This window comes from Cinclus cinclus, chromosome 12 (genome assembly GCF_963662255.1).
Source record: "Cinclus cinclus chromosome 12, bCinCin1.1, whole genome shotgun sequence".
In the NCBI taxonomy this organism is placed as follows: Eukaryota; Metazoa; Chordata; class Aves; order Passeriformes; family Cinclidae; genus Cinclus; species Cinclus cinclus.
The window spans coordinates 4,304,928-4,321,800 of record NC_085057.1 but is presented as its reverse complement, the minus strand read 5'-3'; positions in this window follow the sequence as shown (position 1 = coordinate 4,321,800).

The window sequence follows — 16,873 nt, the reverse complement described above, 5'->3', positions numbered from 1 at the left end:
TCTTTGGGTAGACACACTGATCCTGAATAACCTTTTGTGGATCCCCACTGCAGTCAGGTAGAGAACATGGCAGGGGGGTGGGCTGCCATGATGTCAGTGAGCCTCAGCACGTCCTCTGACACATCCCAGGCTGCTCATGGAAGCACCTGATGAGATTTTTTTTCCCTGTTAGAAATCAATGCAGTCATAGGCTTGTTCTTGTCTGTATATAATCTGAAACTGCCCCAGTACATTGTATGATCCATGTAGGGCTTGTAATGGAGGTTTCTTTGTTGATCCAGAGACCTTGCAAATAGAAAGGTGAATAATTATATGCACTTTGTCAATTACCTCACTTTGGATCAGCTGATAGTCTGCATATGAATTCGTAACGAATCCAGAATGAATCTTTGGCCTCTTTCTCAGTAAGCAGAGTAACATTACATCCTGGACTTCACTAAACCCTTCTGAATTCATAAAAAATTGAAGAGAGGATGTTGCATGAGTAATATCTGCTGGGAACTGAAAGGTTTGAAGTGGTCCCAAAGTCTTGGAATTCCATTATCACAGTGGTCCCCAGCTCCTATGACACTTTGGGCTCAGATACTCCAGCCAGCAGAAAGCACGGGAAGTATCCTCATTATCACTTGAGTGGCAAAAAACTCAGTAGCACAGAGGTCTTGGGTTTGCCCTTCCATTGAGAACTGGTAAAAAAATACAACAAATGTTTCTAATAAACATGAAAAATGAAAGTTGAGTGAACACAGTAAACAGGGGAGTATGAAACCTTTCTAAGGCAGCCACTGGACAGGGATGCTGCATTCCCCAGCTCTTAGAGCTGGACGACTGCTCCTTGTTTAAGATTTTCCCTGGAAAGTCTCTTGAAGATGTTTCTCATTTAAAATTAGATATCCTTTCACCAAATCCTTGTCTGAGGGATCAAGAAGGAAACATTTGGAGGCCAATAATGTGGCTAAAATATTCATACATTCCTACCAAAAGAGAAAGTTCCCTAATCACAAGAGCTACATAAAGCTGTATGTTGTGTCATTTAGGACTGGTCGTGGGATCTGGCATTCAGAGTCTGTCACCAGTTTAGACAAGTCAGTCTCAATCAGTGTCACTGCTGGCCACAGCCGCCTGTGTAGGTCGCTGTCAATCCAGCTGTCTTTGTTTTAAAATGCTGTTTTGTTTGGGGTTTTTTTGTTTCTCTTTTCTAGGGCAACTACCACATCAATGTCAGGATCTGATGCTGCGTCTTATTCAGACATAAGAGAGATTCACACAGGCTGCTCATCAGTTTTTTAGGATATTTCCCTAGATGAAAGTACCCCTTTCTAACACTGTTTCTCCAGGCTCCTGCAATGCTCAACAGAGAGCATGTCTTTGCCAAGTTATCCCGACTGTGAGTCTGAGCAGAGCAGCTGATGGCATATAAAAACCTCACTCATCCTGTATTCTCACCTTGCAAGCAGTAAAGTTTGCCTGTTAATTCACAAAGTTTCATCTGTTTTTGCTCTTTATTGCACTGTGCTGCAGCAGTGGTGACAATGCTGGAGGGAGGTGGGAGATGGGGAATGCTGCTATCTAAAGCACACATTTAGAAAAGGCTGGGCCTCCTGCTAAAGCTCTTTTGCACATCTGTTGTTTGTGTCCCCTACCTTTGCTGCGATGCACTGTGTCCCTGAATAGTGGCTGTAGCCTTGTTTATCTGCTGGATGAGACTTATCTCCAAAGCAAGGGGAGAGCAGGTTATTAGTAAAGCTACGCTGGTGCTTTCACACTGGAATCACTGCACAAAGCTGTGGATAAATACTACAACACAACAGGGTGTAGCTGGCAACTTAAATTTGATGTTGTGTGTATTTTTCTTCCCTAACCTGGCACCTTTCCCTCCAATTTAGCTGCAGAACAGAGAGAGCCTTTCCGTGAGGTTATCTTTGGCTGAGTGTTGAGCCTGGGGTGCAAAGAATTGCAGGTACTTTCATGCTTACGTTTTCTCCCTTGAGTTTGGTCATGCAGTGATAGCATTTGGTGGAGGCGTGGGCAAGCAGCAGCCATGGGTCACAAAAAACCCATATTTACTGTCAAAAGTAGAACTGGGGACAGACTCTGCTTAAAAATAGGACAAAAACTTCATTATTCTCATTTACACAAGACATGTTTTCTGGCCTCACAGTCATGCCATACAGGCAAGGTGGCTCAGCCTCATCACTGAATCTCATATCTCACATTGTTGTTTCCATGCTGCCATTTTGGGCAGAGGAACAAGTTCAGGCAAAATAAAATTTGACCTCTGGCCATTGCCTTGACCCAGCCCAAGGCAGTGCTTTCCTACACTGTGGAAGGCTGTCTCAGCTTTATTTCCATGCTCCCCAGTGCCGCCTGGCCCATCAGGGATGGGAACACCAGTGCCCCAGCACTGTGAGAAAGCTGCTCTTGACCTGAACCTGACCAGAAACAGGAAGTAATAGAAATCTCACAACAACAAAAAAAAAATATTTTCTCCTGAGATCTTCAGCCAGAGGGTCAATTTCTGAACTCTCTCTTTCCCTGGTGTAACCACTGACTTTGTTTACACCAGTGTAATGGAGCAGAGCCTCAATTATGGAGGTTCCCCTACAGCTTTGTACAAGAGTCAAGCTTGAGTGTGTGTCCAAACCAAATCTACAGAACTTTTGAGCTTCTCCCATCCCTAATTATTTGTGGGTTTTGGATATATACCAAGAAATTAGTTCACATCCATCTGCAATTTTCTCTTTGTTTGATTGGCTTGAGGGCTGGAATTAAGAAAGAGAATTACCTAGAATAATGCCATCCATATTCCGCATAAAGAGAATCTGACCAGAAGCACAATGCAATGTTTTTTAAATTGTATGATATGATAATACATAATGACACGCTGCACAAACTGACACATGGTTTCCACGAATACCAGTGAGGTTTCTCTTCAAGGAAAAAGTAATGAAATGGAGCAGATCTCAATCCAACCACAGCAGTACCAACCTGAGCATCCACCAGGGACATAATCAGAAATCACATACTCACTGCTGAGGAGCTATAATTAAACTAGATTTAATTTTAATGGAAATTCTTCCAGAAAAAAAGAAAAAATACCCATGTTCTCCACCCCCATCCCCTCTAATGTTGTTCCACTATTCCAGGCTTTATGGAAATAGTTACAGGATTCATGTGTTTTGCAACCCCAAATGTTTTCAAAACAAATAGAACATCTTAAAAAATGAAATTAATAAATCTTTTACATTCATACTCAAAAGTCAGTTGTGCTGAGGTTGTGTGGGTTCATCAGCATCAGATGCTTCCTGCCGGCTAGTGCCTCCACCCAACACATGTTTTAAATAATAATCAAGTTCAGGCTTTGCAATTATGTTTTTGACTTAATGCTGTTGTATGGTAATGGCTCTTTTATCCTACCTTTATCTCTCAACTTTATGTCAGACAGTACTACTCCTATCTAGGGATGTGAAAACCTGATAACTTTAAGAGGATTTATACTGACAAAATGTGCTTTATTAGTTTGGATTTGTTTTATTAGTACCCTGCAGTTTGATTAGGACTAGGAAGCAGTCAGGATATTGTTTGCCCAAGCAGAGAGAAAATAACACCAAGCAGAAAGTTAAATATATATCCATTTATTGGGCTGGTGCTCTCACAAGCACACCAGCTCTTCCTGTGCCTCAGCCCCTCTATTTACCAAGGCACAGGCCTCTTGGAGATGTAAAGCAGAAGCCCAGAGCAGATTCTGCAGTGCAAACACATGCAGCTCAGCTAAACCCTCCACAGAGGCATCACCCACGCCACTGAGACCCTTTCTGCAGCCTGGCCATGTCCCTCCAGTGGTGCTTGAAGCAGCACCTGTGCCCAGTGTGGGGCTGTCTTTCCCTGGGATAATGTCCCTCTGGGGCCACTTCCCCAAATCCTCTCCCTCTTTCACCTTTTCCTCCATGGCCACACTTGGACACGCTGTGATCAGATCAGGCATAACTGCTGTCCCTGCACACCTGGGGAAGGGGAGGCACAGGCTGTGTGCCGCTTTCCCCAAGCTCAGCTCCTGGGATGGGCTTGGTGATTTCCTGGGGGAAGGCCGGGTAAATCTACCTGGCAGCACCACCCTGTAAAGCGTCTTTGTGTAGAAGTGATGAAGTGCTGCTCAGAAATACCTGGTTAGCTTCTCCTTGGGATAAATTAGGCTGAGTTTAGTGCTGCTGTTTGTGGCAGGCAAACCAACCAGGTTGAAACCAGGCTGGTTCTTGTGCCACTGCAGCCCTGGGATGGTCCTTCTACCCTGGGTGCTCTGGGGTGCTTTGGTGGGGAAAGGGGGTCAGGCATGTTCCTGACAACTCTGACAGTGAGGCTGGCATCTGTAGGACTAAAAAATGTGGCTGAATATATTCCTACATGTGATAGGTGCATGGAAAACCCATTTTTTTAATTTTTGGCAGAAAGTAATTGGAATGCAACTGGGCAAGCTACAGACCCATGCTTGCCCTGCCAACTTTTGTAATAATAGGAAGCTAGTTACAGTAAACAGTGGTAAATAACACACTCATGAAATCCAGCAGGGAATAAATGATTTGTTCTTATATAGGAAAACAAAAAAGGAGACAGTGCTTTATTTTTTAATACTGTTGTACTCCACCCACACTGTCTCCAGTATATCCCATAACAGTGTTGGCTTTTGAGAAAAATGCATATAATGACTGGACTCAGCCTTTTTGCACAGAAGCATGACTAGATAATAAAACAAAGATGCTGGATTACCAAAAACTTCACATTCAACTCCTTGCAATACATTCATTCACCACTCACTTTCTCCATTTTTACACATAGAAAGAGTTTGGTGACTGGATTTATCCCTAATTTGTGAGAATGAAAACAGAATGAGCACAATGCTCTTTCTATCTGCACCCAATATATGCAGTACATTACTTACAAAATATTTATGTGTTTCTTCCCACCCACTACTTTGTTATATTCATCACTGCCTGGGAGGAGAGGTAGAAGATGAAGCAGATATATGAAAATTGGAATGGATGTTTACTTCAGGGACATTTGTTTCAAGTTATGGAACAGACTTTGAAAAAACCCTACTTTCTGATATTTCTTTGGAAGTAAACAATACGTTTAGTTGTGCTAATAGATTATTCCAGTGGCCATAAAGGACCTGTTGCCTTTTCTATTATGAACTATTTTTAAAGTTAGAAAGCTTTTAGACTCTCTTACTCAAGTGTAAGCCTGCAACTCTTTCTCATATCCCCCATGGACAAGGAGAATAGTTTATTCCCTGCCCCTCAGAAGCAACATTTTGCGTGTTTGATGTCTCCTGTTTCTCCCTGACCAGTCCCCATTCTCTCCTGCCCCTCATCTCTCAGCCCTATTTCTGGTCTCTAACAGATCAGTCCTCACTCATTTGAGCACCATGCTGAAGACAGGGTGATGATGCTGAAGCCAAGCTTTTCCCTGAGCATGACCACTCCTTTTTCTATGGCAGGGTGAATTCTGTCTCAGGTGCCTCATGACCCCTCCCCACAAATCAGAAGAAACCAGAATAAGACAGCAGAATCTGGGCACCATGAATACACAGTCCTGCTCCTAGGCAGGACTAGTGGCCAGATGCATGGTGGGACCATATCTGGGTATATGGAGCTAGTTTGAATTCAGCAGATTAACCTTTCCTTGAAGGTAGGCTTTTGTCTGAGCACTAAAGTGGCAGTCTTGAAACAACTCAAAGTTGCATTGCAACTTTTACTGCATTGCAAGTAGAAGAAGCCTCTTCTGCTTCTCCTAATTTAGCCATGCTGTTACAGCCAGGGTCTGATCTGAAAACATGTCCTTCCTGTGAGGTTCAGACCACAAAACTGACTGCGTGCCATGTTCCCCTGTTGTTTTTTTCCTTGGGTCGCTGTATGAATCTAGTTTATCACATCCAGCTCCGTATTAAACATGCTCAATGTTTGAGCAATCTATGAAGTCACAAGCTTCCCATGGAGAGTTTTTCTTCACTTCATCTGGAGCCCCGCAACTCATACAAGTGTACACAGCGTGGTCCCCAAAAGGTCCTTCCTTGTCACCTCTGGAAAATTTTGCTACTTCTTGGTTGAGCTCTTTCACACAGAAATGTGTGGTGTCAGTGGGGAGGGCAGGTCACGTTGCTGAGCCCCAGGCTCCCAGCGTGCTTCTGTAAGTCATTCAGTGGAAATAGTGCTGAGGTATTTCCTCACAGTGCTCTCCTGGGCCCTTCCCAAAAAAAAGAGGGGAGAAGCCTGGAAGGTGGGGAGATGACACTGCTGTGGTAGGTGGGGGCACTGCCCTTGCTGCTGCCGAGGATACAGTCACTTACTGGAAGATGGGGTGAAAGGTTGGCTGGAGCTAAGGGAAAAGCCCTTTGGGTTTGGGATTTCATCCAGGTCATGCAGACAGTGGATCAAAAGGGAGCAGTCAGGTCACTCTGTGCCTCACCATCCACTTGGAGCAAGAGCAGAGCAAGGGAGATTAGGGCAGCTGAGCACTGCCAGAAAGGTCCATGTGTCCCATCTCAGCTGTCCATGAGTTCTCTCCCATCACAGCAGTCTTTCCCAGCACTGTGGTGTGCTCTGGGCATACTCCCTTCCCATCAGGAGCACGTACTGACCCCACAGGTAACTGATCTCCCATTGTATGAGGCACAGGAGATGGAATAATAAATAAATAAATAATAAATAATTCAGAAATAATCTTTTCTCACATAAAAATCCATGTTCCTGGGGAAAAGTACACAAAGCTAAGGCCAGGAATAATCTGTTCAATTCCAGAAAAAGCTCCAATTCGCCTCTTCTTTTGTGTAAGTCACAGACTCCCTTTTCTCCTCCCATAACAATCTCATGCATAATAAAAACAGGGCTTCCTCTGAAAATCTTTTGTTTTCCAAAAATATGAAGAGTTCCAGGGAGAGTCTCCAAGATCAATTTGCTATCTGATTCCAAACAGAGCTGAACAAAATCTCTGGTTTTCTCCACTGCCAAATATTTGTGGTGACATGCAGGATCTGCCCCCAGTGTCAGCAGGAATATCAACAAAACATTTCCAGCATGTTTTCACAAATTTGCCATCAGTTCCCAGGCCATTTGGTGAAACTCCACAGACGTCATGGGTTGACTTTGTTAAAACCATCCATGAAGTTTTAAAGAAAATAGCATCTGATGACTTCCCACCACCTTTCTTGTCTTTTTACAGACTCTTAAAATACTATGTGATTCCTTCAAAATGTTCAAATAATCACTCCTGCTTTGATTATAAACAAAGAAGACTTTAATTTGTCTCTCCAGCCAAATTCAAGAAAATCAGATCCCACTGCTCAGTTGGAGAGGGAAAGACAAACAAATATAATGAAGCCAGGCAGCTAAAAAAAAACAAAAAACTAACAACAACAAAAAAGCCCCAGCACTGACTAATGGAGAAAAACAACTCATATTGTATTTTTCTTTTTCAATCCCACTTGTCCTTCTCCCAACAGCCTAAACACAAGGCAAAAGTGAAAGTGCAACTACTCATCTCCAGTGCTCCTTCCCGGCCACAGCATCTGCCTGGGGTGGTGGAGCCATGCTTGGACCTTTTCCCCTTGGATGTGGGTGCCCCTCCAGCCTAGGTGGTGCCACTGCCTCCAATCCATGTGCTTTCCAAGGCAACAGCAGCCACTGCTGCTACGTTTCAGGTGATGCTCAGACCAGCTGATGCCCCTTGCCCACTCCTGCCTTTGGGAAAATGCACTCTGCATGTCCTTCCTAAAGGAGGTGAGATTGTTGGAAATCATGTGCTGAAGTAACTCAGCTGCTCCAAATCCTAGGAGAGACTGAGCAGGGACACCATCCTTTCCTCCCTAGCTTCAGGTCTAGTCCCAGTCTGTGGGACTTGCCCACGATGTGCTCAGCAGCTACCCCAAAGTTGCTCTCTGGAAATCACAGAACCCTAGAATGGTTTGGGTTGGAAAGGACCTGAAAGATCTTCTTATTCCAACCCTTCCACAGGTAGGGATCCCACTCAGTAGATCAGATTTTCAGTGCCACATCCAGCCTGGCCCTGGACACTTCCAGGGATGAGGCAACCACAGCTTCTCTGGGCAACAGAAAAGCTGTTGTGGTTTCAGGAATGTTTTCAGGGTGGGATTTTCCCATTTCAAGGTCTCTTTCTACACTCAGAGAGTGCCCCTATTTGTAACTAATTTTTAATGGTTTTGTTGCCACAAGTGGTCCAGCTTCTTACAGACTTGAGCTTAAGAGACTTCAGTTTAAGGGACAGCACATGTAGGAAGTTTACAGATCCCCTAATGATTTCAAATATCACTTACATCACTCTAGAAGACATCAGGTCCATAAGAGATAATGTCAACCTCTTCCTTGCTGCAGTTTGTCTTGAGATACAGCTAAATGCTGCAGACACATTACTGTGACTCGAATGCATATAATAGGTATTTGTGCATGCAAATGGCCGGTTATATGTGAACAAGTAATTACCTGATTTGCATGCCCAGACATGGTAATTCAAATGTAAATTAGCTGTGCAGTTGCAGATATACTTTGCATGTATAGCTGCCTATTTATAAAAATATGTATATTTTTGACCAGCCAAAAGGGCCTTTTACCCCCGCTCCAAATGAGACATAAGTGGGCATTAAGTGGCACATGCTCACATCTGCCCAGGGGTGAAAGTCATGGGTCTGAATATATTTGTGAGAGCTGCTCTGCCCAAACTGGAGCCCAACTTTATTTGTAGAAAACAGCCACAAAGGGTTTCTGTCTGAGGCCCACCAAAATCAATGCAAGTCTTTCTGATGACTTCAATGGGCTTTGAATCAGGCCCAGATGGAGCAAAGATATTTCTTAAATTGGTTTTAATGGAGGAAGTGTCATACACAAATATGTGAATAGATTAGCAGGGAGATCTGCAGGTCTCTGTAAAAAGGTGCTGATTATACAGCTGCATGTTCATGGCTTTAAAGTTCCCTTATCAAAACCTGTGAATTATTTTGATGATGCAGAAATCAATAAAATATTTACTTAGAGGAACATTTTGCACCTGCATTTGCAAACTTCAAAACCAAAGTAATACATGAACCACAATCATATTTTCTGAAGTTAGTAATGATATGTTTTTCTCCACGACACTATTGGTATATGCAAATAATTACTTTTTTTTCTTTTTGATACAATTTCATTATTTGCATTGCTACTAGTGGTTCACCAATAAAGGCGAACATCACATTAGGATTCATGACAGTTTTCACATTGTATTATCAATATGTGGAAATAATTGTCTGCTTCGGGATTAAATTACATTATTGTGTATCTTTTTCATGCCTAATAAATAATGATGGATGGCTTTTATTTTCATCACCACCTGCAACCATTTAGTCACCCCTTGATTGCTGAAGATAAAATAATAAAAAGCAAGTGTTATGTTGCAAGCAAAAGAATGCAGTCAAAACAGTTGCATGCGTCGTGTCTCTGTCTACCTTTTTGCAGTCCCTAAAGAGTAATAGTTGGTGTTCTGGGAAGGCTGGCAACCTGCAAACTGGCAAACAGTTCCCATAAATTGGGCAAGGGGGAAAAATGTGGAAAACCTTTTTTCTCATAAAACAATAATTATTTCTTAGCGCATGATTCTTAATCTGAAAATTAGGTTTTTGTTCTGCTGTGCAAATCAGTTACATGCAATTAGAATGCAAAGCAGAGGCACATTCTCAGTGTTTAGCCCTTTTAAATAGAAATGAAAACAGCCTGCAAATTGTTCCAAAGTTGAAAATGCATGCTAGGTAATTTTGAAATTCAAAGAAATAAAGCTTTGTATAATAAAAAGCCCACTCTAGCTCATTACATTTTGTTTTAAATTGCCAATTGTGAAGCTTTATAATAAAAATAGATGTTGCGTATTTTTAAAAACTGTGAGGCCTTTTGCCAGTGTTGACATATTTATACACAGGCACACGGATCCACATGTGCACACATAGCCCCCAGTGCATGTCACTTTTTACATGATCATCTTTTCTACTAGGTCAAGTGTAATCTTGAAATTATTAGAAGTCCTACCTGCACATTCTGATCCAGAAACTCTTTAAAGATGAAAACAAATGGAGTTGACATTTTTAGTTAAAGCTTACATTAGCTATTGTCACAAGTCTTTAATCACACTCACCCTCTTCAGATATCTGGTATTGTTAGCTCGGGCCGCCCTGCGTGGAGTGCCATAGGAGCCTTTTAAAAATAGCACAGCAATATTTAGAATGGAAAGTTATTGCTGGATAATTTCATTAACTGCCAGTGTATCAAACTGAGCTCAAGAATAAGTTGTCCCCTATTTTTTTTTTTAACAAAATATTCAGTTCTGAGTCAAAGGTTTATTCTCTGTGTGCAGTTTCACATGCTTGGCTCTATTATCTTTAAATCACAAGATGACAATCTTCTCAGGCATACCAGAGAGTCAACCAAAATCCAACAGTAATAGATAATCCTATCAAATGTCAAGATACTGAGGAGAAGCGGTTTGAAAAATAGGCCAACAGTCCATTACTTGATTTACCTTGAGAGGATGTTAACATTTCTGTAGCCTGTCTTCAACAGGGTATAGTTACTCTGCGTTACTAAATTGTTCAAAAGCGTGTTTCAAGCATTTAGAACTATTTCTCTTGTTTGTATTTAAATATATACTTTGAATTTTCCATCTTTTATCAGCAGTGCTGCCTAACTGGGAAGGTCCCAGCTTGCTGGAAGTGAGCAAATGTGACACCCCTTTAAAGAAAGGGTCAGAAGGAGTCAGACCTGTTTAATGTCTTTATTGATGATGGAGATGAGGGGATTGAGAGCACTCTCAGTCAGTTTGCAGATGACACCATATTGGGTGGGAGATATTGATCTGCTGGAGGGCGGGAAGGGTCTGCAGAGGGATCTGGACAGGCTGGATCAACTGGCCAAGGCTAATTGTAGGAGCTTTAACCAGACTTGGCAGTGCTGGGTGAATGGCTGGACTTGGTGATCTAAAAGGTCTTTTCCAACCTAAACTATACTGTGATTCTATATAAGTAGAAAGTGCTGTTTAAAAGAAGTGCTTTTCCTACAGGGACTAAAAGCCACTGCTGGTTGTTGCAGCCCTCTTCCTCAAACACAAAATACCAACAAAATAACCCACTTACTAGTCCAAATTTATGAAAGAAATTATAAATTAACTTTACTAATAGGTGAAGAGTGGAATTTCTTTGGGTGTCTCCTCTCTTGACCTATGGAAATGCCTCAACCACAGAAAATTATCCTCAGAAATCACTCAAAGGACAGTCCTGAGTGCTGGACTTGTCCTGTGCTTGGACTGCACATGTGGCACCATTCCACACACCTTGAACACATCAGCCATTACGCACAGCACAATTCAACATATTAAAGCTCATCTGTAGAGAGATGCTGTGTGAAAAGTCCTTCAAAAACAATGGCTGTGTCAAACAGAAGAAACTGTACTGGAGAAATTCCCCAAAATTTGAATTGGCAAAAAAGAGGCTATCCTGGCAAACCCTCCCATCTGGATTGCTAGTGCACTAGAAGTTCAAACAGAGGATCCTCTGCTGACACCTTTCCTTGCCCATTTTGTTCAGCCATAGCACTACCCATGGTGCCTACAGAAAGCAAAGGAAAGGCAGAAATTGGGGTCAAAAATAACACCTTCCCTGATAACATTCCCATTAGCTACAGCAGTTGCCATGAAGGAGACATTATTCCTTTGACATATTTGCAGTCTTTTTACAGTCAGCCAGTACAAAGCAGCCACATTTTGCCTGGCACTTTTGGTTAAAAACCATGCCTTGTTACACATGCACACACATACACATGGAGCAAAGGGCTGACTACAGCTGAGGCTCTTCCTTCTCATGCCCAGACAGATGCTCCCTGGGACAGTATGAAATCCTGCACCCCAGAGCTGGAGCTGCAGGGCTGACACCAGTGCCAGGCTGCAGGCAGCTGCATGACTGCGCTTTTCTGAATTTTACTGCCCTCTCCAAAAAAAATCATTCAATTCCAAGTGATAAATAAACACTCTCCAAGTTCTGTCTGCAGCTGGAGGCAATCACTATCTTTCTCATCTCTGTGCTCCATCCATGCCTCCATCAATAGAGAGGTAATTTTCAGACTCAGTTCATTAACACCGAGCTGTTGATGGAGCTGTAAACACTCCACCCTGCTGTCCTTTCAAGCCTGTTACCAACTATTCTTTTCTGTTTAGCTGACCTGCCTTAGCATTTAAGATGAAAAATATTTGTTTTAAATTCACAGCAGTTGCTCTGGTCTCTGAAGAGGGCTGACACTGGTTCTGATATCCAAAAGCACCGCGGAGCCAAAAGGAAACAAACTATTTTGGCCAGAGTTCTGCAGAGAGGGTGGGATTTGTGGCAGCTTGGGACACCATGAGGCAAAGGTAATGCCATGTTTGGCTTCAGATGAGGGTTCCTGCTTGTAAAACATACACACACATAAACAGGCATCAAGATAAGGAAATTTCAAGAAGGCAGAAGGAAAATGGGTTTAGCCAGCAGATGTCCCAGTGAGGAGGGGGGACGCTCTGTCCCATCTGCACACAATAGATACAAAGTCCTACCACACTGGCAGGTTTGGGAGTGCTTGATACCTTGATGGATCATTTGGACCGTGGTGTAACCAGTGCAAGAAGGAAGAAATTAGTTTATGCCATGACCCAGCCTGATTTTTGCACTGCTGAAGAAGGACCATGTTGATGGGCAAAGACACCCTGGGGAATTTCCTTCTGCCCCACAGTTCATCAGGACATTTTGATTCAGGTGCCAGCATGTGTCAGGCCATGGTTTGCAGACTGGCTGTTCACAACCTCAGCAAGAGCCAAGTGGGGAGATAGACAGCACCCACCCACAATGAGCCAAATTAGTCCCTAAGGAGAGATTATTTCTGAAAATAAAATGACCTGGCTGCACATGAAATGATGTCTCTGCTCTCATCAGTGTTGTCAGTTCCTTCACCCCAAGGCTGGCAGAGTCACCCATGCTGGAGGCAGGGGAATGGTTGCAGAGAGCAGTGGTTCCAGACCTGCAGTCCCCATGTTTCTGAAGGCTCTGACATGGTCATGGTATATATTACTCAGTATGGAATTCTCATATTTTACAGGTATAAATGAATCTGCATACTGAGGTGCAGCCAGTGGCAGAAATATCCCCAGAACATCGCAAAAACTCCACACTCCTGCTTCCAAGAGAGGATGTGCTGTCTGGCCCAAAGGAAGCTCTCAAACCTCTCTGCACTCAAGGAGCCAGCCACCAAGCTTTTTTGACCATTTTACGTGGTACACAAGAAGGGACTCTGCCTTGGGCAGGTAAGGCTTGAAGTTTTCATTCTGTTTTTCCTCCTCTTGGCTTTGACTTGATTAAAATCAACCCGAGGTGGAAGGGCCAAGGGATATTCACCTTCACCCTGCAGATGTGGAACAGATACCTGGCCCCGGCAATGTCTTCCCCTGTAGCTGTATGCACCAGACCCATCAAGCAGGAAAAAAACAGCAAGAACCACACAGCCTCAGAGCTGTTGGGAAGTAGATGTCTCTAAAAGGACAAGAATATGGCTCAGGGATCTTGTAATTCGGGGTGAAATGAATCTGCACAGTTTAATGAAAATGGCTATCATCCACATTTTGTTTTCTTTATAAACATTTGCAGAGTGTCAGTAGCCAATCTAAATGTCTCAGCAGACAAGTACATACTGTACTTTGCCTCTTTTTTTCTGGAGTGCTGGAGAAAACATGTGAGCTGGAGCCAGCTGATGTGCTCTCCATAGGTCTCAAGGGCAAACTCTTTCAAACTGAGAATGATCTACATGTCCCTTCCAAACTCGTTTTGTGCTCTTTTTATTACATCTTCAGAGGTTCATCAAACCATTCCTGCTCCCCATCATGCTCAGGGACATTTTCTTTGCCAGCCAGCTCAGGAGAGCTCCTGACCACGAGACACAGCCTGGCTCCTGAGGTGTCTAACAACATGAATTGTGCCTGGGCCCAGGAAGGATTTGGGAACAAGCTCTTCTTTGCAGGGCTATTGCCAATTTTGCTTTTCATTGATGTTTTCCTCTTTTAGATGAGGATCATCTTGTCTGGAGAGAGTGCAGTGAGTGTGCAGAGGTAGTGGGAGCTCTGGCTGCAGGGCTGTGCAGGCTCAGCTGTGAGAGTGCAGGCAGCTCCTACAACAGCCTCGTTATTGGAAGGTGAGCCTAACAAACCTGCTGTCAGATGATCTCTTGTCTCTTTAAAGCAAAGGTAAAGGATCTAAGAAAGCTCTTTCTTGCTCATTCTTTGGACAGAGACATTTAGATTGAGTGCCGTAGCTCTCCCTCACTACAAAGACTACAAAGGTATTTTTATCTTAATTAGAAAGTTTTGCTGCCCTACTTTCTGGCGAGCCCTTGTCCAGCCAGCCTGTCATCTCAGGCACCGTTCAGGCCCCCTCAGAACCAGACCAGCTGGTTTCAAGGCAGCCTTGGCACTGCGCTCCCCAAGGGCTCCCACGCTCCGGACTGAGTGGGAGCATCAGCCTTCAGAGACCAGTTTGAGAAGGTCCTTGGCTGACAGGCCCTGTGCCTCCCCTCGAGGCTTTGTCACCCTGCCACACAGAGGGACAGGCTCGCTCCCCACTCTGTCAGCATATGCCAGCCAAGGGCCCGCCACTTGTTTCTCCAGGCTAGTGCAGGCAGAGCAGCCCAATTCATTGTGACAGAGCAGTTAAGTAAGTGGCACAGATTTCACATGTCAGCCCTTGCCTGCTTAATCCCAGAGCTATCCCATAGCAAGTGACTGGTGAGGAGCTCCAGCAGCGTGCACAGGCAGTACTTAGTACGCTTCAGAGCATGTGCTGCCAAAGTAAGTGTTGTGCTGCTCTGTTTTCTACTGCCTGCATCCAAACTTGAAGGGCTTTAAAAGCATGCAAACCTGGAGACAGGCTAGAACAAGCTTCCCAAAGTGGTCTTCTGCAAAAGCTTAAATATATTTGTGTACACTGATCTTCGTATCTGTCAGAGGTAATTATATTTCAATTTTGCACAGTAATGTAGGTGGATGATTTTTTTTTTTTATAAAAGGAAAAACCTATCTTCTTCATTGCCATGCCTTAGCCCTGCTTTCTGGTGTAGTTATGAAAAGAAAATTTTCAGCAGAGCATTGTAGCTGGGGAATGTATCAAGCTTGGGAAATATCTTTATTTAGCTGACTCCTGCTGTTGTGATATTTTTTGGGGCCCTGAAGGTACTGGTAAGTCTTATCAACCCTGGCCTGGTGCCTCCACCCACTCCAGCTGGCCTGGGAGCCCATTTAAGCTCACCCAGGAAAAGCTGCTCCTTTCTGTGAGCTGTGCTGGAGGATGCTGGTCTTCAGCTGAAAGATCATCCTGACCATGCACTGACTTCCAGCTTGACCTCCCTGTGGTGCTGCCTTATGACCCAGCCCCAATCTGCAGGACTGCCTGCTCCTCTCACTCAGGTACCAGAGAAAGGAGTTGAGACTCATGGGGAGCCCCCACCCCACCATGGCAGTGGGGCATTATGCTCCTGTTGGAGTTTTTGCCCTAGGGAGAGGGCAGACCTCAGTGCTCCCTGACAATATCCAGAGGCATTATAATCCCTGTGGTCTCACTCTGCTCCTGGGGAGGATGAGGTGCTGCTGCTCTCACTCTGCATACAGAAGTGAAGCACAGATCTCATGGGTGTGCCACTGGGGCTGGAGACGTGAGAGGGAAAGATTTAGAAGAAATGACTCATGGCAACTCCCTTGTACCAGTGGTAGTGGTGCAACTGGTTCTGGCTTCTGGATACAGTTAAGCCAAACATCTCTCGAGTGCCAATTGCTGTGTTGTTTACGGTAAATGGGATTGGGTAAATAAAGCAACTGCAAAAACTTCCAGTAAAAATGAAAAGTCAGGCTGCATGACAGAGTAGTAAAAGGATGTTTGTGTAGCCAGTGTCCCAAAGCTTCTGCAATGGGCATTCAGCTACCAGAGCAATAGTTCTCACTGCATTATCTTTGCTAAAAGAACAGAAAAGAAGGTAGGATGCTTCACACATACACAGATGATGTGAAACCAAGGTTTGCTGTTGATGATACTGTAACATCCATGCTATAGGAATGGATGCTGAGCTGCGTTAGCCAAAGCTAAGTAACTCCTAGATCATATTATTATCAATGGGTAAGTCAAAAGAAAGAAGCTGAGAGTAACTTGTCCTTCAGAGCTCACTCCCACCACAAATGATGGGACATGCGCAGGAGGGTGCCAGCATGATCCCACCCCTATGAGGCCATGGTTTTCTACCTCTACACTGTTCTTAAAATCAGTCCATCAGTCCAAAATCTTCTACCAGTCAGTTGCTGAAGTCCCTGAATAGTCCTGTATTCCCTGATGTAGTGTGTTGAAAACATCCCTTTCTTTTTCTTTTACTGGGATACTGGCAGAGGACATGGAGAGGTACCACTGTGATTTCCCTGCTGGCTGCTGTTGGAGAGGGGACACAGGGCTGCAGAAGTGCTTGGTCTCAGTTGGAGTGGTTGCTTTTCTTACCAAAGAGGAGTTTGCTGCTGTTCTACATGTACTCTCAGTAAATCCACAAACCACAGTCCTGGCAGTTAAGGTATCAGACTTGTCATTTTTGGAGAAATGGATTTTTATGCGTGGTATGACAGGAAATCCCTGTTTCATGCAGTCACCATGTCCGCCTTGAGAACAGATACTTTCAAATTTCCTTATAGGCTATTATATCCTCTTTCATCAGAGATTTTTCCCTCCTTTTTGAGAGGAGGAAAATGATACTCTTATGAAGTTGCTGAGAAATCTGACTACTTCTAGTGCTTCCAACATCTC